We start from the raw sequence: 27945 nt of genomic DNA, 5'->3' as shown, positions 1-27945 counted from the left end.
GTATCAAGGAATATGGGGAAAAAGTCGGAAGTTGGAGATGGGAGAATACTTAAGCTCATGGTGAAGTGGCGGAGCAGACTCAAGGGGCCGAATGGCCTACTTCTGCTCCTTTACCTTGTCTTGTCTTGACATGTGAATTATTAATATAGTAAATGAATAGACTAAACTCAGAAACAGTGCTTAGCTGATAACGAATTAATGTTGTCACGAATAAAATGACTATGAATCACTGATTACTTCCACTTGGCATAATTTATTATTATTTAATTATTTATGGTTTTATATTTCTATATTTCTACGTGGGCTTTTCCGCCGGCTTTCACTATTACGCTGTTACAGGAGTTCTAGCCTTTCTTCTGGTGCGTCTCAAGGAGCTGTTCCCCAGACCCTCTTTTATCCCCACTCATAGGGTCTCAGATGTCACTCAGGGTGGAATGATGCCATCCCCTAACCTGCCCACGTTGCCTGAGGGCATCCACGAAGCATAGTATTCAATACAGAATTCCGCCTCCAAGAAACAATGACCTTTTCCGTGGCTTTGTATCGCTGGGGGCCAGGACATTCCAAACTTCTCTCTCTCATTTCCTGGGTTTCCTACCCTGACTTAATAGCGATCTTGCAATTCTCAAAAAGGAAGAGGGAGAAAACAGAGAACTATCGACCTGTCAGCCTGACATCGGTGGTGGGAAAGATGCTGGAGTCCATTATTAAGGATGAAATAGTGGCATATCTAGATAGGAGTGATAGGATTGGCCCGATCCAGCATGGATTTACCAAGGGTGAATCATGCTTGACTAATCTGTTGGAGTTTTTCGAGGAAGTAACCAGGAAGTTAGACGGGTGAGATCCAGTGGATGTAGTGTACCTTGATTTTCAGAAGGCATTTGATAAGGTCCCACATAGAAGATTGGTGGGTAAAATCAAAGCTCATGGCATCGGGGGGAAGGCATTTACATGGATAGAAAACTGGTTGGCAGATAGAAAGCAAAGGGTAGGTGTGAATGGGTGTTTCTCGGAATGGCAGGTGGTGACTAGTGGGGTGCCACAGGGCTCGGTATTGGGACCACAGCTGTTTACCACTTACGTTAATGATTTAGATGAAGGCATAAAGAATAACATCAGCAAATTTGCTGATGATACTAAGCTGGGTGGCAGTACGACATGTGATGAGGATGCTGGGAGAATTCAGGGTGACTTGGATAGGCTGGGTGAGTGGGCAGATACTAGGCAGATGGCGTTTAATGTGAATAAGTGTGAGGTTATCCACTTTGGGAGTAAGAACAGGAAGGTAGATCATTATCTGAACGGTTTAGAGTTGGGTAAGGGAGCAATACAAAGCGATCTCGGAGTCCTTGTTCATCAGTCACTGAAGGTGAATGAGCAAGTGCAGCAGGCAGTGAAGAAGGCTAATGGAATGTTGGCCTTTATTGCAAAGGGAATTGAGTACAAGAGCAAGGAAATCCTCCTGCATTTGTACAGAGCCCTGATGAGACCTCACCTGGAGTATAGTGTACAGTTTTGGTCTCCAGGGTTAAGGAAGGACATCCTGGCTGTAGAGGAAGATTCACGAGGTTAATTCCTGGGGTGTCTGGACTGTCTTACGCAGAGAGGTTAGAGAGACTGGGCTTGTACACGCTAGAATTAAGGAGATTGAGAGGGGATCTGATTGAAGCATGTAAGATTATTAAGAGATTGGACTAGATAGAGGCAGGAAATATGTTCCAGGTGCTGGGAGAGTCCAGTAGCAGAGGGCATGGTTTGAGAATAAGGGGTAGGTCATTTAGGACAGAGTTAAGGAAAAGCTTCTTCTCCCAGAGAGTTGTGGGGGTCTGGAATGCACTGCCTTGGAAGATAGTGGAGGCCAATTCTCTGGATGCTTTCAAGAAGGAGCTAGATAGGTATCATGGATAAGGGAATCAAGAGATATGGGGACAAAGCAGGAACAGGGTATTGATAGTAATTGATCAGCCATGATTTCAAAATGGCGGTGCAGGCTTGTAGGGCCGAATGGTCTACTGCACCTATTGTCTATTGTCACAGGCGTAACACTGACATGATGAAGGAAGCACTGAACACAGCCAGAGAAGGAAGACCTTTATTGCTGCCAAAAACACCAGTAGTGTAATGGGCAGAAAATATAAATACAACCGTTGCACATGAACTTTTAGCATTGCTCATTTTCGAATTATGATAACTCAGAACTTGTAGTAGGATACAGCAAATTGAAGTCCTTTACTACACAGGAGAATGAGACATCTAGAGTTTACTCCAGTGTCATGGTGAACATCCTCTTATCATCAGTCGATGCTCTGAGGCATGTACCAGGAAATGTCGATGGATATTTGCCACACACACACATGCAGAAATAAAAATCATATTACTGGAGCTGGATTTCCTCAGCGAAAGCTTAGCTTACAATTGAGACTAGATACAATTGGAAAGGACGGTGAGTTGTTTCCTCTGGAGCACCAGATCCTGTGTGGAATTCCGATGAAGGTTTATAAGTTTAAAAGAGGCATAGATAGAGTAGACAGGGAGTATCTGATTCCCGGGGTTGAAATGTCAAATACCAAAGGGCAGGCATTTAAAGTGAGAAGGCGTGTGTTCAAAGGGCATGTGAGGCGTAGGGTTTTGTTTTATTCAGAGAGTGGTGGATCACTGGAATGCACAGTTCTTAATAGATCTTAACAGACCTTTACTTCTAACAAACCACAAAGTCACCTGTTCAGTGGTGGGAATCTGCTTCTCGGACTTTCGCCCATATTTTCCTGTGAATTGACAAGAAACAAAGAATTGTGAATTCAACTTGCAGCTCAGTTATCTCAGACCATTGACTTTCTTGCCCATGGAAGAATTCCTCACTGTGTTTTCCGGAGGTCGGGTTTGAGAATATAGAGTTCGGGTATGAGGACAGATGACACATTATAGTTGAGTGAATGACACACACCAATCCTCATGGAGGGATCAGAAATGCAGTGAGGGAGCCATTTAAAGTTCCTGGGGGCCAGTGTGTCCGAGGAGCTAACCTGGACCCAACATATTGATACAGCTGTAAAGAAGGTGTGACGGCGGGTATATTTCAATCGGAATTTGAGGAGATTTGGAATGTCACCAAAAATGCTATGCTTTCTTGGAAGCTTGACAAAATTTGAATTATTATCTGAAACATTGACAAATTTCTACAGATGTCTGTTAGAGAGTTTATTGACTGGTTTCATCTTGGCCTGATATGGAAGCATCAATGCCATTGTACGGAAAAGCCTGTAATATGTACTAAATATGGCCCAGTCCGTCATTGGTGAACCTCACCCACCATTGAACACAGGAAAGTATTCGGCACCAGTTCTCACTATTTAGTTTGACCAATCAGCTCCTCAGAAAATATTACCAAAATATTACCCCGTCCACTTCCCACCCAACTGGTGCATCAATCAAAGTATCTTCTCGATGAATAAACCCTGAAGTATCATGGGAACATTTTCATTGCAAGACCAACACGATTTTCTATAACTGTCCGTGAGTAACTTCTCGTGGGAAATTGTAATTGACGTTGTTTTCAGCCCTGTTGGGGATGCCTGCCTCAAGTAACATTCATCTATTTTGTCTAGTCAAACCAATCTCCCATTCATTACTATTCCAGCCAATTAACTTCTGAAAATATATACTCATGATGGCAACTCGACTTTATTGCATATGGCATGACTTAAGGAAGAGCTAATGCATAATCTATATTCTGTGTGCTGTCTGTCCCTTCATCTTTGTGATGTTGCTGCATGCGAATTTTCCTTGGTACTGAATCCGTACCTCACTGAATTTATGATAAGAATAAACTCAATTTGACTTGGAAAAATTAATGTTTTTTTATTGCATTTCAGTATGTTCATTATATCAAAAAATAGAGGTTTGACTTTAAATAAAATGTTGTTTGGAATATTAATGATCTGACACATTTGATTTAGTCAAATCCCAAAGCATCATTGAGGATCCCTGGCACATATCACCCAATCTCTTTGACCTATAATCATCGGGAAGGAGGTACTGGAGCTTGAGGACTATGACTGCTAGACTGGGTAATAGCTTCTTTCATTAGGTTACAAAACCAATGAATGCCCTGCCACTCCCGACCTCTCATCACAAGACAGTGAGCTCTTTACTGTTAGTTGTTTTTTTTTTAATGTGCTGCACACTGCATGCATTGTGAATTATATTTTATTCACTTATTTTTGACAATATTTATTTTATGTGCTTTGTGCGATCAATGTTCTGTGGTTGGAGCACGTTGTAGAGGAATGTTGTTTCGTTTGGTTGTATATCTGTAAAGAAAATTGAATTTGAACTTGAGTTCCTGAACCTGTTCAATTTTTGGGATTGCAGGCAATTTCAACAATGAACACTGTTAAAGAAGTGGAGGTAAGACAATCCTACCTGTGAAGAAATTCCCTCTGCATTACTGTTTAATCTTTGTTCAAGACGTCTGTACATTTGAGCTTTGGAAAACTCAGTGTTAACAAGCAGCAGGAGAAACACCAGGACGACCAGTGTTTTTTGGAAGGCCATTATCTGGAGGATGGTATCTCACTTTTGATAGCTCTGGTAAAGAGAAAAGAAGGACATTGAAAGCTTATGGATATTGAAAGACCTAGATAGAGTTGAAGTAGAGAGGATGTCTTTTGTGGTGGTGGAGTTTGGGACCAGATGGTACAGCCTTGGAGTAGAAGTATGTCCCTTTACAACAGGGATGAAGAGGGATTTCTCAAGCCAGAAGGTGGTGAATCTGTGGAATTGCTTGCCACAGACAGCTGTGAAGCTAAGTGATTGGGGATGTGTAAAGTGGAAATTGATAGATTATTCATTAGTATGTTTGTGAAAGGTTCCTGACCAGGGGAAGCAAATGGGGTTGAGAGGGATAATAAATCAGCCAAAATGGAATGGTGGGGCAAACCCTTTGGGTTTAAATGGCCTAATTCTGCTCCTATGACTTTTGGAAACTACAAATTGAGAGGTAGAATATTTCAGAAAACTGAGAATACAGGTAAAGTAAATACAGACATACTTCTATATGACAAGAATGACTTATCGTTGGATAGCTGGGACAGTAAATCAGATCAGTTTTAAAGGCAATACTGTATTTTTGTAGTTTAAGTTGTGTGTGTTCAACAATAGGCTATAGTATATCTGTGCTGAATTCAGTTCCCACATATTGTCTTGTACAATCAGATACCTGTCACTGAAGGTAATAGATTATCTGCAGAAGTACAGACTCTGGTAGCCTTGAAGACTACTTTAGAACACCCTTCAATTGTACATAGAATAACATTAAAATTACTATTCTCTTCTTTAATCACAGAGAGTATGAATTTAGATTCCATTCCGTATGAGCTGCAAGTTCCGGTTCTGCTGCCTTTGCTGAGCTGATTGTTTTCCATTTCCCTAAAGTTGTTTTTATGCTGAGTTCGTATCAGTGTCAAGTGTGACCAGGTGGTGTGATTCTTCCCTTGAGGCTATAGAATGGGTTCAAGGTCCAATCTTGTGAACAGTTCAAATTCTAGGATGCTATTTCAATGCAGCTCTGAAGCAATCCAGGCAGAGATGCTAAAGCCTCTTGAGTGATTTCCATGTACCTTGGAAAAGATGGGCAAGTTCTCCCTGGTGTTCAGTCCTTGTCCTTTCTATCAGTGTCATTATCGAACACATTGTCGTAACGTTGCTGCATGAGTGAGATTGGATGCTGTTTTTTTCAATTTATCAGAAACTCTACTTCTAAAATACCTCAATGACAGAGAAATGGTTCGGGACAGCCCAATCAGAGCATAATACATTCAGTGGCCACTTTATTATGGACACCCGTACATCCCACTACACTTGTTAGTGCCGATATCTCATCATCCAAAATTTTCGATGTAACTTAATGCATAAAAGCATGCAGGAATGGTCAAGAGATTCATTTGCTGTTGAGACCAAACATCAGCATAGAAGAGAAATGAGATCTTAGTGACCTTGACCATGGATTGATCACATGTGCCAGGCAGGGTGGTTTGAGAATCTCAGAACCTTCAGCGACTTTCATGTACAAGAGATTCCAGCGTTTAAAGATAAGTCATCTGATCTTTGGCAGTTCTATGGGTGAAAATATTTGTTTCTGTGATATGTCAGACTGTTTAAGGTGACAGAAAGGTGCTAGTAACTCAAATTACGACATGTTAAATCAATGGTGTGCAGAAGAACATCTCATGAACATGGAATGTCGAAACTAATTTAACGTCATTGCTGCTTGTGTAGTTTAGGAGCCAACATGTTTAATGATATTGTGAGAGATTTAAAATTCTAATTGGAATCTTTACCTTGGGTTTAGAAATAGCAAGTTGTAAATTGCAAAGGATTTAACCAACAGCTACAAAGTAACAGTCAAACATGTCAGTTTGCTGTGAAAATGCTTTGAGAACATAGAACAATGAAGAGTACAGCACAGCACCAGGCCATTTGGGCCACATTGTTGTGATGAACTAGCTATAAAGCAAATCAAAAACACCCAAACACTAATCCTTCCTGCCTATACCATGTCCATACCCTCCATCTTCCTGCAATCCTCTATCAGATCACCCCTCAGCTTTTGGAGCTCCAGTGGAAACAACATTTTATTACGCCTCCTGTGATAGCACACACCCTCTAAATGAAGCAGCATCCTGGTAAACATATTCTTCACCCTCTCCAAAGCCTCCACATCCTTCCAAGTGCGGGGTGACCAGAACTGTATGCAGTCATCCAGATGTGGCCCAACGAGAGTCTTACAAAGTAGGAACATGACTATTGAGCTAAATTATTCGAATAATAAATGCAAGCATGTTGTAAGCCTATTTCTAAACAACATACCAACTTGTGTAGCTACTTACAACTAGCAATGAACTAGGATGCCATGATCTCTCTGCTCAGCAACACCGAAGGACCTTGCCCATAACAGTGTTCTGTCTTGCATTTGCCTTACTGAGGTGCAATTCGTCACATTTATCTGGGTCAATTTCCATTTGCCATTTCCCAGCCTATATCTGCAATTGATCTAAATTTTGCTAAATTTATTGCCAGTTCTCCACACTATCCACAGCTCCAGCAATTGTTTCATCATCTGCCAATTTACCAATGAAGCCATCTCCATTTAATGCTTGACAATAATAATTTCAGAAAGACTCAGAAAACTCAGATTTACCTGTAACGAAGAAATCGAAGTTGCTTTCGTTGACCTGCTGTATCAGATTTCGGTGGTTGTCCCCTATATATTGTGATTCAGGGAGGGGAGAAACCTCAAATGGAGTATTTTGCAATTGCGCAAATATTTGGATAAACATGTTTGTGAAGAGTAATCAATGCACTGTGACTATGAACAAACAGTTCATATCTTAGTGTTTACAAATGGGGATCTTATATACTCACTGTGCCTGGAGATGAAATCCACATATTTACAAAATCAAAGTGAACACTCTTACTGTTAGGAGAAGTAAGAACCAAGATGCACTTATACCACATCCGTAGCATGGACTCTCAAATTGCACCATCCACTGCAATCTTGGTAAGCAACCAATAATTTCTTATCTTTTTCCTTCCTGTGTTCCTCAGGAGTAGAGTGACATTTGTGATTTCCCGGTCACGGGGAACAATTCCTGACTAAGTATTCTTGCACTATGAATGCCTCCACAATCGCTTCAGCCTCTTTTTGCGAATCTGTGGTGTCTTGTCCATCCACCGTCAGGATTTACAACTCTCCAAGCAATTTCTCCTTATTAAAAGGACTATACTCGATGCCGCCCAGGCTTCAATTTCTGGCATGCTCTTCATGTCGGAAAACATTGGACACTGACACAAAGTACGTGTACAGTTCTCTGCCGTTTCAGTGTATCTGACAACTTCTCCAGTGTCATTTCCCAGAGGTCCAATATCCATTCTACACTCTCTTTTACTGTTTATACATCTGTAAAAGTACTCTTTGTATCCTCTTTAATATTCACAAAAAGAATTAGGTTTAATATCACTGCTATATGTCTTGAAATTTGTTATGCTCGAGAAGTACATCGTAATACATTATAATAAAACCAGTAAATCACAGTTAGGTTTCTATAAAAATAGTATAAAAAAGTTAAATAAGTAAGAAATCCGATGTCAGATGGGAAGAGGCTGTCGCTGAACCATTGAGTGTGTGCCTTCAGGCTCCTGTACCTCCTCCATGATGGTAGAAATGGGAAGAAGGCATGTCCTGGGTGGTGGTGGTCCTTCATGATGGATGCTGCCTTTTAGAGGCAGCGCTCGTCAGTGATGTCATGGATGCTATTATTTCATCCATACTTTTCCTTAATTCTATTGTAATTATTCAGCACATTATTCTACACCTTCTGCATTATTAATGTTTTACCTTATCCTACCTCATTACACTGTGTAACGATATGATTTGATTTGTCTCAAGGGTACACATGCAAAAACATTCACTATTGCGGTACCTATGGCAATAATAAAAACATTCCAATTCCAATCTGTTGAACCGACTTCCCTGCTATTTAGTGAAATACTGTCCACAGCCCTAGTTATGTGATTTGTCAGGACTTCAGACCTAGCATGTTTCAGCTGGAACTTGTCCAATCAAATCATCTCCATCCTTCCCCAATAGTGGAAGCAAAGTACCATGAATCTAAGCATTCTTCTCTTCCTCCAGCCAGCCCTCCTGTCACCCGGAGCCATTGGATCGTCTTGACTTAAGGAGGGACAGCTGTCGCCTAATAGGGGGCAGGTGTTTATAAGGGACTCGCGGACTGAGCCTGGGTGTGGGTTGTCCTACTCCGAAGCCGGTTTTACCCGATCTGTACCTGGGCTGCCGGCTCTGAATTCTGCTCTTTCCCTGGTTGCCGGCCTGCTCGGAATCCTGTTTTGCCCTGGTTGCCGGCCTCTTCTGCATCTGTTCTGTCCGGTTGGTCTTGTTCCACTGCTTCTCTCGTGTGCGCTGGTCCCGCTGTTCCGCCTTAGTCGCCTTGCCTGCGCTGTCACGCTGTCGGTTGCCCTTCCCAATAAACCGGTGTATCACGGTAGCCCTACAGCTCTCCCTGGACCCAGCTTTCTTCTGATTCCCTGCCTCCCTCGGGCAGGCCTGGCTGGACTGCCGCTGCCCGGTGGGGATTCTGCCCTTTCCACCCATTACTCACTAAGGGTTGTGCCCCGCACCTGCCCAGTTGTCCGCTCCTTGCAGATGCCTCCGTGTTTTTAGCCTGGGAGGTGGCCCTGCCCGGGATCCATGCGGCCCGCCACGAGCTCTGGGATCCTCCTGCCCTATCACGAAATCGGGGATCCAGCCCCGCCTGCATAAGCCCCTGCATGCCATGGCATCCCCATCCTGTCCTACCCCTAGTACTTCAGTGCCTGCGTTCTGCATTTGGGTCCAATCCTGTCCCCGTCCTGACAAGCCTTTTGATAGTATCAAGTCTCCAGGAGCTTGTCAGGAGTCTAGATGTAGGGATGAGAGTGAAGAAAAACCAGAATGGGTAAGGATGGGATTTCTCTATTAGGTCTCCAGATAGAGTTTGAATAACCAACAGACTTATGATCTGTTATGGCTTCTGTCACATGAAGTGGATGCTTTTCACTGGGTACTGTAAAACAAATGGAAAGTTAAAAACAGTATATTCCCTGAATGGATGGTTACGTACTCGTGACATGACAGTGGTGCCCTTGTCACTTGACAGGGGTTGAAGCTGTACTGGACTTGAGGTAATGGTCTTGTGATGGTGAAATAACGTCAGTTTCCCACCAGTAGAGATCATGTGACAGTTTTTTTTTTAACTGGTTATAAAAGGAAGACTCCACCCTGTGAGGAGGGACAGCTCGTGGCTGGATTTGTCAAGTTGATTTCATGCCACTGCGTGATTTAATGGGATGACGCAGTTTAGCTGAAGGGTGAAGTTTTATCAAATGCCAAAAGTTTAAAAGATCATTGCCAGCAGGTTCTTGAAATACTGCTAGTTCCGAAATCAGTGGAGAGTGAAGATCGAAGATCGAGGAGGATCTACTTCGACGGTGAAACGGGTTCGACCTTATTTAATCCTTATTCGAAAGGATTTCGTGGACTGTTCACGTGTTAATCTCTGCGGGAAAGCAGGAGATTGAGGACAGTGCGATAAAGGAAAGGTCAGTGCCTTTAAGCCGTTCCGTTTTGTAAATTCGTCGTGGGAGAAGTTCGACATCGGGTATCGAAGTGAAGCGACGTGAAAGAAAATTTAAATAGTCTTATAAAGTCTCTCCTTTTAGCTGAACTGTGAGCATATCGAACTTTTGGCAATACTACTTTAAAGAACTCTTTTTGCAATATCGCTTTAAGGACTGTTTGAGCTGCCGCACAGCAGCTGTTTCCGGTTACGTTAGTGTTTGTTTACTTTTGGGGGGTTTGTTTTCTGTGTTTAATAAACGTGTTATTTGTTATACAGAACCCCTTGCCGAACATATATTCATTGTTGCCGGAATACGTAACAGGATGACGTCAGCTTTTCTGTCAATGCAGAATCATCTCACCCACTTCCACGTAGCAAATCAGTGGTCAGCACTTTACACCACTTAATATCTTTGAATCCAAACCCCAGCTCCTGAAGGGAAAAAGGTAGGTCATCGGGCATCGTGAATAAATTATTGAGATTTATTTCTCGTCAGCTGAGGAATACTATGTTACCCTGCAGACTTTGTATGAATTGAACGAGCTGGTCTTTGTGCAATAGATGTCAAGTCTGATCTCTAATTGCGACTAATACGTATCTGTGGAGGGAAATCCCCATAACTGGACAACTGTAAATCCTGCATTGGACTCAGCCGACGGCCCCTGTGCTCCACCATAGACTTTCCATAGAGTCCAAAAAGAGAGAGTGACATTTCACAGATCTTCCCAGTTCACAAGCTGGGAAATCCCCTGGCTAAATTCATCTCAGATTTACTAAGTACAAACTAAGTTAATAGACATGTTTTTACCATTTAGAAGACATTTGGACATGTGCATTGATTAGAAAGGTTTAGAGGGTCATTGAGGGCAAATAAGAAGCTCATTCAGGTAACTTGCTCAGCGTGGATGTGTTTGGCCGAAGTGCCTGTTTTCTGTGCAGTATATTTCTCCAAATCTATTTTATTAAGTAGTTCAGATTATTTTCTTTTTGTAATAGTGGACATGTGTTTTCAGCCGATGAATCTTTAACACTGAGTTTGTGGAAAAAGCTCCTCATTGATTGCCGATGTCAGCAGAGCAGCAGCTCGCTCTGGAACTGGCCCTGTGCTCTTCGAGTCCAGCTGATGTGCAGTCAGCTGGCAAACCAGTGCAGAGGATCAATTGACAAACTGATCTACTGTCACTAGTGCTTCCAGCTCCCCTGTGAGCTGACTCCGTTATCGAGTGTGACTTTATATATAGTAAGCAGCACTCAGCTTTCGGGCTTAATACTGAATTAACCCCATGGACTGGCGTTATGAAGTGTCTGTGGGCCAAGATGGAAACATACCCAGATGAATTGTCGTAGGCCATGCTGAGAGGTTCTCCAGAGAACAATTGTAGTAAGAGGACAGCTTGCATAATGTAGATTTTGAGTGAATGATGAGTGATAATCTCAAACACTTTAGAATCTCAGTGTTTCCTGTGGGACTACTAAACCTGTTCCACTATCCAGCAGAGATCAGAGGCTGGTCACTGTCTGAACTTGATAGATTCATGGTGTTCTTTGCCTTACATCCACATCAGGTTTAAAAATGTTACTGGTGTTTATCTGCTGCACCTATATTTCCAGTACGCTCATCGCTACCCTTTCAGTGACAGATCTGAATGCCACTCGTATTGACCCAGACATTTACATTCGGACCTAAAATATCCTCTTCTACACCTCACCAATTGTTCACTTACATCGAAACAGTGCATCGTATTCCAATATATTTTATGTGCAGTCGTAAAAAGTACAAATTGATCAATGTATATTTCACCCTTTGTGTGTTCTACTGGTGCCTGTCGACCATGTGGCCTTGCTTATCTTGTTGCTGCTCAGTTCTGTTATTCAGCTGATGGAAGACTGACGTATCATAGAGGGAGAAAGATGAACTTAGAGAAATGGAGACTGCAAGAACTGCTTCTGTTCCCAGCCATTCTCCATGACAACAATAATTCTGGACTCGCTGGTTGACAGGATACGCTCAAGGAACAAAGACAGAATGAATGTTAACAACGTTTGAGGGCAGCATTCGTGAAATAACGAAGTTGAATTTGTTCAGGTCTCGTACCACACATCCGCCAATCTCTTTGACACCCACAATCTTTAGGAATTAAATGCTGGAGCATCAAGTCTACGACTGCCAGACTGGGTAACAGCTTCTTCCCTCAGGCTGAGAACCTAATAAATATCCTCGCACCACCAAGGTCTCATCACGAGCAATGTGAGCTGTTTATTGTTTACTGTTTACTCTTTACAATTCACCCGTGCTGCCCACTGCATGTATTGTGAATTTTATTTTAGCCATTTATTTGTGACAATGGTGTGTTTTATGTGCTGTGCTTTGTGGGTATATGTTTTCTGAGTGCACCATGGTTTGGAGGAACATTTCTTTATTTGGTTGTCTGTACTTGAACTTGAATTACTGAACCTGTTGAGCTAGTGTGTTTGTCGGTGCAGGTTAACAATGCACAAATTACAGAAGTGGAGGAAAGTCAAATTCACCTGTGCAGGCTGAGGTAGATCCACTTTGCCTCTGATACTTTTGAGTATAAATTGGGCTCTGGAAAAATCAGGGTTAACAAACAGAGGCCAAGTGTATTTTGAAAAGGCATTTACCTTTAGGAAGAGATCTCACTGTTCATGGCTCTGGGAGAAATTCATTGAACCAGGCGGGTTTGTGGATCTTGGATATGAAGTAGAAATGTTGGTTATGGGGTGAGGGTACTATTATGTTGGTGGCAGTCTAACATGTCTGGTGCTATGAAAATGCTTTGAAAACAATGCAGAGTACTGTTGGGGGAGACAGTCTATGGGGGAAGCAACTATGGTGGCACTTCTGACACAGAGTCTGCCCCTGTGACTCAGATGACAGGGACATCAAAGATGCAATAATAACAGGGTTGACTTAGTGGGCGATTTTAATTTCCCAAATGTTAATTAGCATCTCCATCGAGCAAGGGGTTCAGATGGAGTGGCATTGTTAGGCGGGTTCAGGAAAGTTTCTTGCCAAAATATGATGATAAGCCTACATGAGGAGAGGCTGTACTTGATCGAGTATTGGGAAATGAACCTAGTCAGGTGTCAGGTCTCTCAGTTGTAGAGCATTTTGGAGATAGAAATCACAATTCTATCTCCTTTACCATAACATTGGAGAGAGATAGGAACAGATAAGTTAGGAAAACGTTTAATAAGAGTAGGGGGAAATATCATGCTATCCGGTAGGAACGTGGAAGCTTGAATTGGGAGCAGATGTTATCAGGAAATGTATGGCAGAAATGTGGTAAATGTTCAGTGGATGTTTGTGTGGATTCCTGAAGAGATGTGTTCTAATGAGACAGGGAGAGGATGGTACGGGACAGGAACCATGGGGTACAAATGCTGTTGTAACTCTAATCAAGAGGAGAGCAAAAGCTCATGAAAGGTGCGAAAGACTAGATAATGATTGAGATCTAGAAGATTGAGGCCAGAAGCGGCCAGGTGAAGGATTGATGAGCAGGATAAAGGAAAACCCCAAGGCATTCTACAAGGACAGGAATAGCAAGGGGATAAGACGTGAGAGAATAGGACCAATAAAGAGTGCCGGGGGATACGTGTGAATGGAACACAGGCGACTGTGGAAGGCGAGGGGTGGAGCCCATGGCAATGATATTTGCTTCATGAATGGGGACAGAAGTAGTTCCGGAGGATTGGAGTGTTGCAGATCTTGTTCCATTATTCAACAAAGGAAGCAGAGTTAGCCCGGGAAATTGAAGACCAGTGAGTCTTACTTCAGTTGATGGTTAGTACTTTGGTGGAGAGATCCCGTGAGGTCGAATTTATAAACATATGGAGAGGTATAATATGATTATAAATTAAAAGCATGGCTTTGTCAAAGAAGGTTGTGCCTTACGAGTCTGATTGAATTTTTTGAGGATGTAACTAAATATATTGATTAAGGTAGAGCGGAAAATTTAGTGTATATGGACTTTAGTAATGCAATTCATATGATATCCCATGGAAAGCTTATGGAGAAACTAAGCAGGCATGGGATCCAAGGGACATTGCTTTGAGCATCCAGAACTAGCTTGCCCACAGATGGAAAAGTGTGATTTTAAACGAGTCATATTCTGCATAGAGTTCGGCGACCAGTCGTGTGCCTCAGGGACCTGTTCTAGACGCCCTTCTCATTCTGATTTTTATAAATGGTCTAGATGAGGAAGTGGAAGAGGATTTAGTAAATTTGCTGATGTCACAGAGGTTGGGCGTGTTGTGGATAGTGTGGAAAGCTGTCAGATATCACAGCAGAACATTGATATGGTGCAAAACTGGGCTGAGAGTTGGCAGATGGAGTTCAACAAAGATAATGTGAGGTGGTTCATTTTGGTAGGTGAATTATGATGTCAGAATATAGTATTAATAGTAAAATTCTTGGCAGTGTGGAGGAACAGAGGGATCTTGGGGTCCAAGTCCATAGGACACTCAAAGCTGCTGTTCAGGTTGACTGTGGTTGATGAGACATACGGTGCATTGGCCTTCACCAACTGTGGGATTGAGATCAAGAGCCGAGAGGTTAATATTGCAGCTATATAGTACCCCTGTCAGACCCCACTTGGAATACTGTGTCCAGTTCTGGTCGCTGCACAAAAGGAAGAATGTGGAGACTACAGAGAGGGTGCAGAGGAGATTTACGAGGATGGTCCCGGTAGTGAGGAGCATGCCCATTGAGAATAGATTGAATGATCTTGTCCTTTTCTTCTCAGAGCAACGAAGGATGGGTGGTGACATAATAGAGGTGTATAAGATGATCAGGGGCTTTGTTTGTGCAGATAGTCAGAGGTCTTATCCCAGGGCTGAAAAGGCTAATGTGTGAGGGCACATTTTGAAGGTGTTTGGAAGTAGATACAGAGGAGATGTCAGGGGTACGTATTTTAAGCAGTGAGTGATGAGTTTGTGGAATGGTGCAGGAGGATACAATAGGGTATTTGAAGAGACTCCTGGGATGGAACATGGAGTTTAGAAAAAATAGAGGGCTATGTGTAATCCGGGGTAAATTCAAAATTCAAAAAAATGTTCGGTAAACCATTGTGGGCCAAAGGACCTGCATTGTGCAGGAAGTTTTCCATGTTCTATGTTCTAAATGCTCTTCATATTACAAGACATTCAATCCTCGGTTTTATATTCTGATTCTCTTGAAATAAAATTTTACACGGCATTTACCTTCCTGACCACAGAATCAACCAACAAATTAAGTTTTCAAATGCTGCACAGGAATCCCAAATGCTTTTGCACTTCAGATTTTTATGTTTTATTTCCATTTAGAAAGCAGTAAAACTTTCATTTCTTCTAACAAAGTTTACAACCATAAACCTCTCAACATTGGATTCATCTGCCACTTATTTGACCATTCCCTTAATGTGTCGAATTCTTCTGTATCTTCCCTATTCTTTCAAATCTACTGCCGATTCACTTAACTTTGTATCGTCTGCAAACTTTGCAACAAGGCCATCAATTCCATCAGGTCCATCAATCCCATCATTCAAATCATTCTCATATAATAAAAAAAAATTGGTCACAACACAAAGCCATGAGGAACACCAATAGTCAAGGTAATGAATCAGAAAAGGATCCCATTCTCCCCGCTCTTTTCCTCCTGGTAAGCAGCACTTCTTGAATCCGTGCTGGTATCTTTTCAATAATACCATGGGTTTATAGTTTGTTAAACAGCCTTATGTGTGGCAGCTTGTGAAAAGCCTTCTGAAAATCTATGTCCACAACATCAACTTATCTATATCGACACAACATCAACATATTTGTCTATCTTATTTTTTTCTTTCTTCAAAGAATTCCAACAGATTAGTCAGGCATGGTTTTCTCAAGGAAACCATGCCTCCGACAAGCTATTCGTGCCTCCCAGAATCCCTAAACCACATCCTTTACAATCAACTCCAACATCGTCCCTACCACTAAAGTCTGATTATCTGGCCCCTTCTTTCCTATCTTCTGCCTTTCACATTTCTCAAAGAGTGGGGCGACTGGGACGTTCCGGAGTTTGGAGAACAATTCCAGTCCCATCATGCTCGGAGTCTCTTTACATCCACTGAGTGGAAAGCTTGGGATATTCCCGACTGATCGAGTTTCTTTTCACGGTTCAAAGACCGATAGGCTTGGGAATTGATCATTACAAATTGTCCTGTGATTACACAGCTTGTACCTTGGTTTACTAGGTGGCGCAGCTTGAGGGGATGGAAGTCCTTGTTCCATCTTGCATCTCAATAAATAAGTAAATAATAGATTTGGGGCATCACATCTGAACTGCGGAGGAATTTGGGGTGGGAGAAAAAAAATGATCAGTGGTCCTGGTCCAGGTGAGTCCAGCAAATAGGTTAACCACTGAAAAGTGACTGCTAAGCAGCTAAGAAATAAATATAGGAATCAGAATCAAAAGGTTAATATACTCTGCATTGTTATGTAAAGTGCGTGCGCTTGTTACAGGATCAATTAGATTAGGGAGTTAAAAGTGTGCCTCAAAGACTGGAGGAAGATTGCTGATATTCATGATACTTTGGTCCCACTTTTGGGGAGGAATGGAGATGATTTGATTGGACAGGGTACAGCTGAATCATGCTCGGACTGAGGTCCTGACAAGACACATAACTACGGCTATAGACAGTCTTTCACTAAATTGCAGGGAAATGGGTTCAACAGATTGGAAATGTTATGGATGATGTTTAAGTGTATCTTGTTTCTCACTTCTTCTGGCAGCAATAGTGTTAACTTTGATGTCTAAATATGTGGATTTGATCCCAGGGACAGTGCGCACATACGACCCCCAACTGACGACACTGAGTCAGGACCTGTTTGTTCATGGTCACCTTCAATTGATTATTCTTGGCAAACTTGTTTATCCAAATAGAAGCTATTTACATAGAGCTTGATAAGGGTAGGCAGTGCGTGTATCTACATTGATTTTACTCAGGCGCTGGGCAAAGTCTTTTTGGATGGTAATCCGGAAAATTCAGATGCATGTGGTTGGCAGGGAATTGGCTGTTTGGAGTCAGTACTGGCTTTCGCATAAGAGACAGGAGGAGTGGTTGAAGGAAAACATTGGAGCTGGAGGTCTTCGATTAGTGGAGTTTCACAGCGATCTATTATGGGACCTCTGCTGCTTGTAATGTCTCTAGATGTCCTGGATGAAAATGTAGATGGATTCGTTAGTAAATTAGCAGATGATACCAGGATTGACGGAGCTGTGGATAGTACAAGGGAGTGGCAATAAATACAACAAAATATAGATCAGTTGCAGATATAGGCTGAGAAATGGCAGATGGAATTTGACCCAGAGAAATGTGAGGAACTGCAACTCTGCAGGGCAAATGCAAAGAGACAGAACGCTGTTATGGACAAGGTCTTTTAGAGTGTTGCTGAGCAGAGATCATGGCATCCCCATTCATTGCTAGTTGAATGTAGCTACACAGGTTGATATGTTGCTTCAGAGAAGCTTACAGAATGCTTTCATTTATTTGTCGAGGTATTGAGTTCAAAATTCATGTTCCCACTTGGTAAAACTCTCGTTGGGCCACGTCAGGATCACTGCATAAAGTTCTGGTGGCCCCACACTTGGAAGGATGTGGAGGCTCTGTAGAGGGTGCAGAGTATGTTTACCAGGATGCTGCCTCAGTTAAAGGGTGTGTACTATCACAAGAGGGGTAATAAAATAGTTGTTTTCACTGCAACTCCAGAGACTGAGAGGTGATCTGATGCAGGAAGATGGAGGGATTTGGACATGGTTTAGGTAGGAGGGATTAGTGGGTTTGGTTTACCAATGACGGACTGGGTCATATTTACTACTACTGACAGGCTTTTCCGTACAATGGCATTGATGTTTCCATATCAGGCCACGAGAAAACCAGTCAATATACTCTCTAACATACATCTGTGGAAATTTGTAAATGTTTCAGCTAACATGTCAAATTTTGTCAAGCTTCCAAGAAAGTATAGCGTTTTTGGTGACATTCAAAATCTACTCAAATTTCTATTGAAATATAGCCGCCGAAATACCTTCTTTACAACAGCATAAATATGTTGGGTCCAGGTTAGGTCCTCGGATATATTCACACCCAGGAACTTAGCTCCCTCATTTAATTTCTGATCCCTCCATGAGGATTGGGGTGTGTTATTCTCTCAACTATTTTCTGTCACCTGTCCTCATACCTGAACCCTTTTCAGTGCAACAGCACTCCAGAAAGCATGCTGTGGAATTCTTCCATGGGCAACAAATTCAATAGTCTGAGATAACGGAGCTGCAAGCTGAATTCACTGTTCTTTGTTTCTTGTCAATTCACAGGAAAATATGTGCGAAAGTCTGAGATGCATATTCCCACATAGCTGTCCAGAACACAGCATGCAACCGTTTGGTAAGTAAAGATCTGTTAAGAGCTCGTAAGAACAATGCATTCCAGTCATCCACAACTCTCTGAGTCAAAAGCCTACCTCTCATGTGCCCTTTGAACCCATGCCTTCTCACTCTAGATGCCTACCCTTTGGTATTTGACATTTCAACCCCGGGAAACAGATACTCCCCGTCTAATCTATCTGTGCCTCTTTTAATCTTATAAACTTTTATCTGATCCCGCCTCAGTCTCTGGTGTTCCAGAGAAAACATTTCAGCTTCCTTTCCAATTGTATCTAGTCTCAATTGTAGGCCAAGCTGATGCTGAGGAAATACACCTCCAGAAATATGATTTTGATTTCTGCAATGAGTATGTGTGTGTATGGCAAATATCCATCAGCATTTCCTGGTGAATGATTCAGAGCACACGACTAATGATAAGAGGATGTTCATCATGACATTGGAGTTGTTTCCTTCTGTGTAATAAAGTACTTCAATTTGCTGCATCCGACTACCACTTCTGAGCTGTTATAATTTGAGAATGAAAAATGCTAAAAGTCCAAGTGCAACTATTTTATTTATATTTTCTGCCAATTACACTACTGACAGTTAGGGCAGAAATAAATGTCTTTCTTCTCTGGCCGTGGTCAGGGCTTTCTTCACCATGTCAGTAGCTTCCTCTTGGGTTTCAGTGCAGTCCAGTACACATCCCACGTGGAGACTGAGGAGAAGCATTACACTCAGATCTAGAATAATTCTTCATTGCTGTTTCTGGAGCAGTTTGGTCTTACCAGTCAGAGTTGTTATTCCTTGGCTGAACGCCCAGACCCGTGGACCTCTCTTAGCCTGGCCTCTACTTTTTAACCTATTTGGTACGGCTGATACTGCCGAGAGCCAAAGCGGAAGCCCGTGTCTCCAGACAACATAGAACTCAGGGTCATTGAGGCACAATGGCCTCCAAACCTAAAGCTTGTGGTCCTCTTTCAGGCCTTTATTTTTTGCTATCCCTTATTTTAAGCATTGGCACAATTTAACATTCATCATAAACCACTTCCTCCTGTATCCAAACCTTTATGAATCAGGTTTTCTATCCGATTCAATATTAAATGTTTATTTTATTCCATGTTTATGGCTCCAAGCTTTCAGTAACAAATGAATATTGCTGACCTTGTATTGTAGATTGGGAATTGCACAGAGGGTTAGGATCACCTAAAGTCTGGATGGTGACAATCTTCAATCTTCCACGACTCTTCAGTCAGTGATAAATGGATGCTTTAGTTGTGTCAAAATAATTCGTCATCGGCTAAGCACTATCTCTGAGCTTAGTCTATTTATTTACTCTTTGAATAATTCACGTCTTCCTGTTGGAATTCTTTGAGGAGAATACAAGTAGGATAGATACATGGGATGCAGCAGATTTTGTTTATCTGGACGTTAGGAAGGCCTTTGACAAGTTACCACACAGATGGCTGATTACCAAAGTAAGAGCCCACGTTATTACTAGAATGTTATTAACATTGTTAGGTCATTGGCTGATTGGTAAGAGGCAGCAATTGGGAATAAAATGCTCCTTTTCCGGTTACCTGCCAGTGGCCAGTGGTGTTCCGCAGTGGTCGGTGTTGGGATCACTTCTTTTTTTTTTTGCTGTATATAATGACTTAAATGATAGAATAGATGGTTGTGTTGCCAAGTTTCAGATGTTAGAAAGATTCGTGGAAGGGCATGTAGTGTTGAGGAAACAGGTAGAATAGGAATATAGAGAACATAGAATTGCAACAGCACAATACAGGCTCCTTGGTCCACAAAGCTGTGTCAAATATGTCCTTTCTTTAGAACTTTTGCATTATGCCGATGACCTTTTGCTTTATATTTTTAATGTTAAGACTTCATTACCTTTCGTACTTCCTTCATTCTCCTGTTTTTGCCAGTTTTCAGGACATAAAATAAATTTTCATAAGAATGAACATTTTCCTTTGAATAATTTGGTATCAATTAATAGCAACCTTACCTTTAAAATTGTAAGAAATCAATGTAAACACAAGGAAATCTGCAGATGCTGCTAATTCGAGAAACACACACAAGATGAAGGTGGAACGCAGAAGGCCAGGCAGCATGTATAGAAAGAAGCATTGTCGATGTTTCGGGCCGAGACCATTCGTCAGGACTAACTGAAAGAAAAGATAGTGATTTGAAAATAGGAGGTGGAGGGGGGAATGCAAAAATATAAGAAAAGACCTGAGCGGGTGGGTTGAAGCAAAAAGCTAGAGAGTTGATTGGCAAAAGGGATACAGGGCTGGAGAAGGGAAAGGAACATGGATCGGGAGGCCTAGGGAGAAAGAAAGGTGGAGAGGAACACCAGAGTGAGATGGAGAACAGGCAGCGTGATGGACAGAGAGAGAACAAAAAGTGGCGGGGGGGGTGGGAATAACTAAATCAGGGCTAGGGTAAGAAGGCGAGGGGCATTAACGAAAGTTAGAGAAGTCAATGTTCATGCCATCAAGTTGGATGCTGCCCAGACGGTATATAGAAAAAGGAAGACATCTTCATCGTCCTGGAATGAAAAGCCTCATCCCGAGAGCAGATGCGGCGGATACGCAGGAATTGCGAAGAGGGGATGACATTTTTGCAAGAGACATGGTGGGAATTCAAATAGTCCAGGTAGCTGTGAGATTCAGTCGGCTTATAGAAGATATGTGTAGATAAGCCGTCTCCAGAGATGGAGACAGGAAGATTAAGAAAGGGGAGGGAGGTGTCGGAAATGGACCAGGTAAATTTGAGAACAGGATGGAAGTTGGAGGGAAAGTTAATGAAATCAACGTGTTCAGCATGCGTGCAGAAAACAGCACCAATGCAGTCGTCGATGTAGCGAAGGAAAAGAGGGGGGCAGATACTCGTATAGGCTTGGAACATGGACTGCTCCACAAAGCCAACAGAAAGGCTGACGTAGATGGGACCCATGCGGGTGCCCCTGGCTGCACCTTTGGTATGGAGGAAGTGGGAGGAGCCAAAGGACAAATTATTGAGAGTGAGAACGAATTCCTCTAGACGGAGTTGAGTGGTGATAGACGGGAATTGGTTTGGTCTGGAATCCAAAAATAATCGGAGAGCTTTAAGACCTTCTTGGTGGGGGATGGAGGTATATAGGGACTGCACGTCTATGGCGAAAATAAAGCAGTGGGGGGCAATAGAACTAAAAATCACTGAAAAAATTCAGAACATGAGAAGTGTCACGAACATAGGTGGGAAGGGATTGAACAAGGTTGGATAAAACAGTGTCAGGATACGCAGAAATGAGTCCGGTCGGGCAGAAGCAAGCTGAGACAATAGGTCTACCTGGACAGGCAGGTTTGTGGATCTTGTGCAGGAGGCTGAGACGGGAAGTACGGGGTGTGGGAACTATGAGATTGGTGTCAGGGGATAGGAGCTCCCCTGAGCTGACAAGGTTGGTGATGGTGTGGGAGACAGTGGCCTGGTGCTCCTTAGTAGGGTCATGATCGAGCCGTAAGTAAGAGGAGGTATCAGTGAGTTGTCGCTGTGCCTCGGCCATGTAGATGTCAGTACACTAGGCGACAACAGCGCCCCCTTATCAACGGGCTTGATACTGAGTTTGGGGTTGGAGCGGAGAGCAGAGTGTTCGGAAGAAGTGAGGTTGGAAGTGGAACAAGGTGCGGTGAAGTCCAGATGGTTGATGTTCCGTCAGCAGCTAGCAATAAAGAGATCCAGAGCAGGCAGAAGACCAGAGCGGGGTGTCCATGAAGAGGAGTTTGGTTGAAGACGGGTCATCGGTGGGGGTGGGAGTCCTTGCCGAAGAATTAGGCTCGTAGACGGAGCCGGCGGAAGAAAAGTTCAGCATCATGGCGTACGTCGAACTCGCTGAGGTTTGGGCGAAGGAGCACAAAGATGAGGTCTTTACTGAGGACAGAACACTCTGCCTCAGAGAGTTGAATGTCGGAGGGGATGGTAAATACCCGGCACGGGTGAGAGATGGGATCACGGTGAGAGGCTGGTGAAGTCGGTGGAGAGGGGAGGATTAGGGTGAGAGGAAGGTGGAGCCTCTGAGGGTCCAGGAGCTGACGATTGGATTGAGGGAGAGGAGATTGCAGAGTGGTGCTTGGGGAAGGTCAGACAGGAGTCACAACCGCTGCACGTGAAGACCCAGCCTGGTGTTCAAGGCTGGAGTCGCAGTTGGGGACTGCGCAATCGCGTTGAAGGTGTCCATGGTCGTTGGAACTGGCATTGATGATGCTGGAGTCCGGATTTTGAATATGCCCTGGGTTGCTGTGGCAGCCGAGATCGACGGCGGGGCCATTCCATGGTCTTTGGAACCAGTATTGATGGTGCTGGAGTCCGGGTATGAGAGAGTGTGAGATGTTTGAGAGAGCCATGGTTTTCAAGGGACATTGGAAGATTATTTCGAAAAAGAGAAAGGTCTATAATAAATATAGGCAGCATGGTGTAAATGACGAGTTTGAGGAATATAAAGAATATAAATAAATCTTAAGGAAGAAAATAGAAAAGCTAAAAGAAGATACGAGGTTGCTTTGGCAAGTATGGTGAAAATAAATCCTAAAGGTTTCTACAGTTATATCAATAGCAAAAGGATAGTAAGGGAGAAAATTGGTCCCTTAGAGAATCAGAGTGGACAGCTATATGTGGAGCCAAAAGAGATGGGGTCGATTTTGAACAATTTATTTTCTTCGGTATTCAATAAGGAGAAGGATATTGTATCGTGTAAGATAAAGGAAACAAGTATAGTAGTTGTGGAAAGTATGATGACTAAAAAAGAGGAAGTACTGGCGCTTTTAACGAATATAAAATGGCAAAAGCCTTCGGGTCCTGTCAGGATTTCCCCTAGGACCTTGAGGGAAGTTAGTGTCGATACAGCTTGGGCTGTGACAGAAATATTTCAAATGTCATTAGAGACGGTCATCCCTACTTCGATGCACACCGCTAATTCTGAGACACCTCTGGTGCCTGACTGCATCGGTCTTGACCATTGGTCTGGAATCATCAGCTGCGTGGAGAGCATTCACCCCTGCATGGGCAACAGCTTGCTTTATGTATCGTACTACCCTGACTTGCATATTGACTTTCATCCGCGAAGGTACAATATCCATGGTCGAACCTGACCAGCGGAGGGCCATCAACAGCATGTCTGACTATGGCCTCCTCTCCTGCTGCGATGAGGCCAAGTATAGGTTGAATGAGCAACGACTCATATTCCGATTGTGTAGCCTCCAATCTCGACGGCATGAACATTGATTTCTTCAAATTCAAGAAATGAATATCCTGTGCTTCTTCCGCCCACTCCACCTCAGCGTTCCTTCGGATCCCCCCGCCCCATTCTGGTGGCTTTTTACTCCTTCACTTCCCCTCACGCACCGCCATGTCCTCCTCATCAATTCTGTCTGGCTCTCCATCTCTTTTGTGTAATCCCGTGGTCCTGCGTCTCTCCTGTTAGATTCCTTTCTCTTCATCTCTTTGCCTTTTCTGCCTGTCACTCAGCTCTTCACATAATCGTTCCTCAAGAAACCAGACCCCTGCCGCACTCACTTGTCCTTCTACTCCTCCCCCATCTCCTAATTCTGGCTTTTGTCTCTTTCTCTTTAATCAGAATGAAGGTTCGCAGCCCGAGCTGTCGACTGGTTGCTGAGTTCCTCCAACATTCTCTGTGTGTTTGCTTCTGTTTGTTTATTGATTAAAATAATCAAACTGGTACAGTGGAAGAGGAATTTGTGGAATGGTCAGAGACAGTTTCATACAGTAGTTTATTTACCCAGGAACATGTCATTTCAGTTGTAATCTGTGTAAAGAGGTTGTATTACAGAGAGTTCTTGCGGTGAAGGATCCTGAATATGAGCAGTGGCAGATGTTTAAGGAGAAGGTTCGTTAAAGCCGAAATTTATCCCGATCAGACAGAGGAATCACAGAGAGCAAACAACAGTCTGTGGTTAAAAGAGTTCAAGGTAAATATTAACTCAGAGAACAAACAAAGAGGCAACGACAGGGTGGACAAAACAGTCGGGATTTTTCCAGTAACTCATGATGCGACAAAAGATAAAAATATCAAGGAAAAACAGATTAGTTAACTCAATAATTTCCATTAGTGTTTTCAGTGGGGACACAGCAAACATCCTACAGACATCTAACGGTGACATTTCAATGTTGTGCCATAATGTGTAGCAATCACCATCAGGGGTGATAAACTAATGGGACTAAAAGCAAAAATATCCAGTTCCCAACGACCTGCACCAGACGGTTTCACAGGAAGGCTGGAGAGAAAGTAGAGACATTGGAATCTGTCAAAAATCACTGTTACAGAAAGGTCCTAGTGGAGCTGAAAACCATTGCTGAAGGGTGGAAGAGAAAGGAAAACAAAGTAGGTAACTGTACTGGAGTCTATAATCTGTGAAGAAATGACAAGTCATTTAGAAAAGTTTAATGTCATTGAACTAAACCAAGAGGGTTTACAGTCAGATTCAGACAGCACAGAAACAAGTCTTCAGCTCAAATGGTCCTCACTGACCAAAATTCCCATCTGAGCTTCTGGTCTGTAACCGCTTCACAACGATATTATGAACAATGTTATCCTCCGTCCTTTTCCCATTTACCACCTTTTGACCCATATCCTTCAAAACCTTTCCTTCCCATTAGCCTGTCCGAGTACTGCTTCAATGTACCTGATTCAATCTCTCCCCCAGTAGCTCATTCCATTTGCTGACCAGCCTGTGCTTGGAAATGTTGCCCTTCAGGTTCCTATTAGATCTCCTCTTACACCAATGCCTTCCGGTTCCTGATTCCCCAACACTGGCAGAAAGACTGTTTTATTCGACCCACACTGCAATACACCTCTGCAATACCAGCACTCATTCTCTGACATTCCGGGGAAAATTGTCCAAAACACCTTTCACAATTCAGTCCTTTGAGATCCAGTCACATCCCAGTAAATCTCCTCTGCACTCTTTCCAGCTGATTGGTGTCTGTCATACAGCAGGGCGACCTGAACTAAACACTATTTGCAAAATACGGCGAAACCAACGTGGTGTACATCTGCACCATTTCTTCCCAGCTTCTATATTCGGTGCCCTGACTGAAGGACAGTGTTCCAAACCCCTCTTCACCACCCTGTCCATCTGGAACCTGGTCTTGGACCCTGTAACCTGGGTTACTGAATATTAAAACAACACACAGAAAATGCCGGTGGAACACAGCAGGCCAGGCAGCATCTATTAGGAGAAGCACTGTCGACGTTTCGGGCCGAGACTCTTCACCCCACACTCAGGTTGGAGGAATACCACCTTATATACCAGCTGGTTAGCCTCCAACCTGATGGCATGAACATTGACTTCTCTAACTTCCGTTAATGCACCTTCTTACCCCATCCCTGACATATTTAGTTTTTTTCCCCTTTCTCCCTTTATTTTTTTCTTTCTCTCTCTGCGCATCACTCTGCCTGTTCTCCATCTCCCTCTGGTGCTCCCCTCCCCTTTTCTTTCTCACTCGGCATCCCGTCCCATGATACTTTCCCTTCTCGAGCTCTGTAACCCTTTTACCAATCATCTCTCTGGCTCTCAGCTTCACCCCACCCCCTCCGGTCTTCTCCTGACATTTTGCATTCCCCCCCCACTTTCAAATCTCTTACTATCTTTCCGTTCAGTTAGTCCTGACGAAGGGTCTCGGAACGAAACTTCGACAGCCCTTCTCCCTATAGATGCTGCCTCGCCTGTTGCGTTCCACCAGCATTCTGTGTGATACCAGAGTTTTGAGACTTTATAGTGGAAGTTGGAGAAGTGAATCTTTGTACTTTCAGGGGCATTTACCACATGTAAGGCAAGTGCACAAGACAAGAGCTCTGTGCTGGGAAGGAAGTGTGTTAATATTGATTGAAGTCAGGTTATCATACTGAGACAGAGTAACGTGTAAGGAGGATATAATTGGTGGAGTTTTCCAGGGACCAGTTCTGGATCATCAGTGACTTATTGATATTAATGACCCGATGGAAGGGCAGAATGTGCCGAATCCACAGTGTCAATAATGGGGAAAGTGATGAGGGGACGTGTTGTGATTGAACATTTGGTCTCTCCAACAAGACAGGAGGAAGTTGGTGAGAAGAATACTTGGTAAATGAAGCTTAATGTGGTAAAGTGTGATGGCATGCGGAGAAGCAGGAGGAAACAAAAGTCAGACAATTATTTATGTAGAGATAAATTGTCAATGAGAGAAATAGAGAGGCGGCAATGTGTTCTCCTGCACAACAAAGTAGAGATGGGTGTAGTGAGTGGTTCATAAAAACATATATGACCAAGGTTCAGAGGTGAATGGTTCATTGATATTTATTGCTGTAGAGAAATAGAGAGGTTTTGTTACAGTGTCAGACAAATGCACAATGATGGATTTTGGAAAGTTAAAGCAGGTTATGACACAGACAGAGAATAATAGGTTCCTGAGGATTGCTGACAAAAAGAAAGTCTTGGGGTACAGGTAAATAATTTCATGAAGGTGCCAACACAGGCAGACAAGGTTGTGAAGAAGGTGCACGTCATGCTTGCCTTCATCGGCAAAAGGCTTTGGGAGGAGCTGGGACATCATAATACAGTTGTACAAATCAATAATGAAACCACACCAGGAGTACCCTGTGCAGTTCTGGTCACCACGAGAGGAAGGATGTGGTTAAGCTGAAACGATGCAAAAACGATTCACAGGAATGTTACCTGGACCGCGGGATTCAGTTACAAGGAAAGATCATACTGACTTGGAATGTTTTCCACGAAGTGAAGGAGGCTGACAGGTGAAATGGTAGAAGTTTATAAAACTCAGAGAGGAGTAGACAAGCAGAATCACTTACCCAGGATGCAAGTATCAAATATGACAAGGTGCAGCTTTAAAATGCCAGGGTGAGTACTTAAAAGTGGGCATTAGTGGAGGTAAGATTAGTGTCTCCGTAAAAAGGGAGGGTGGGGAATAAATCAATCAGGGATGGGCTAAGAAAGGGAGGAAGGTTATTAACGGGTTAGAAAAATCAATGTTCATTCCATCAGGTTGGAGGCTACCCAGACGGAATATGCGGTGTTGTTCCTCTAACCTGAGTGTGGCTTCATCGTGATAGTAGAGGAGTCGTGGATAGACATATCAGAATGGGAATGGGACGTGGAATTAAAATATGTGGCCACTAGGCGGTGCTGCTCTCTCTGGCTTTTTCTGTCTATCCACGGTCCCAGAACAGGAACACTGCAATCCAGTAACGTTGCTCAGTCTCCCTCATCCTTCAACGCTGGCAGATGGTATTTATTTGGTACTACATATGCCGAATTGTAATAACCCCTTGACAGCGTTTGTTCAGCCTGCCAGCCGACTCTGTAACTGCCATCAGCA

General features: G+C 43.1%; 1 long non-coding RNA gene across 2 annotated transcripts in view; it reads left to right on the top strand.

The window, feature by feature from the left end:
- LOC132389590 (uncharacterized) overlaps window positions 1-27945 on the top strand; it is a 53992-nt gene that overhangs the window by 14554 nt on the left and 11493 nt on the right. For both annotated transcript variants that reach the window (XR_009510602.1, XR_009510601.1), the window contains exon 3: window positions 18529-18598. This is a non-coding gene — a long non-coding RNA (uncharacterized LOC132389590). The remainder of the gene's footprint in view (window positions 1-18528; window positions 18599-27945) is intronic.

This window comes from Hypanus sabinus, unplaced genomic scaffold, assembly GCF_030144855.1.
Source record: "Hypanus sabinus isolate sHypSab1 unplaced genomic scaffold, sHypSab1.hap1 scaffold_608, whole genome shotgun sequence".
Taxonomy (NCBI): domain Eukaryota; kingdom Metazoa; phylum Chordata; class Chondrichthyes; order Myliobatiformes; family Dasyatidae; genus Hypanus; species Hypanus sabinus.
This window is presented reverse-complemented; position numbering and strand designations above follow the sequence as displayed.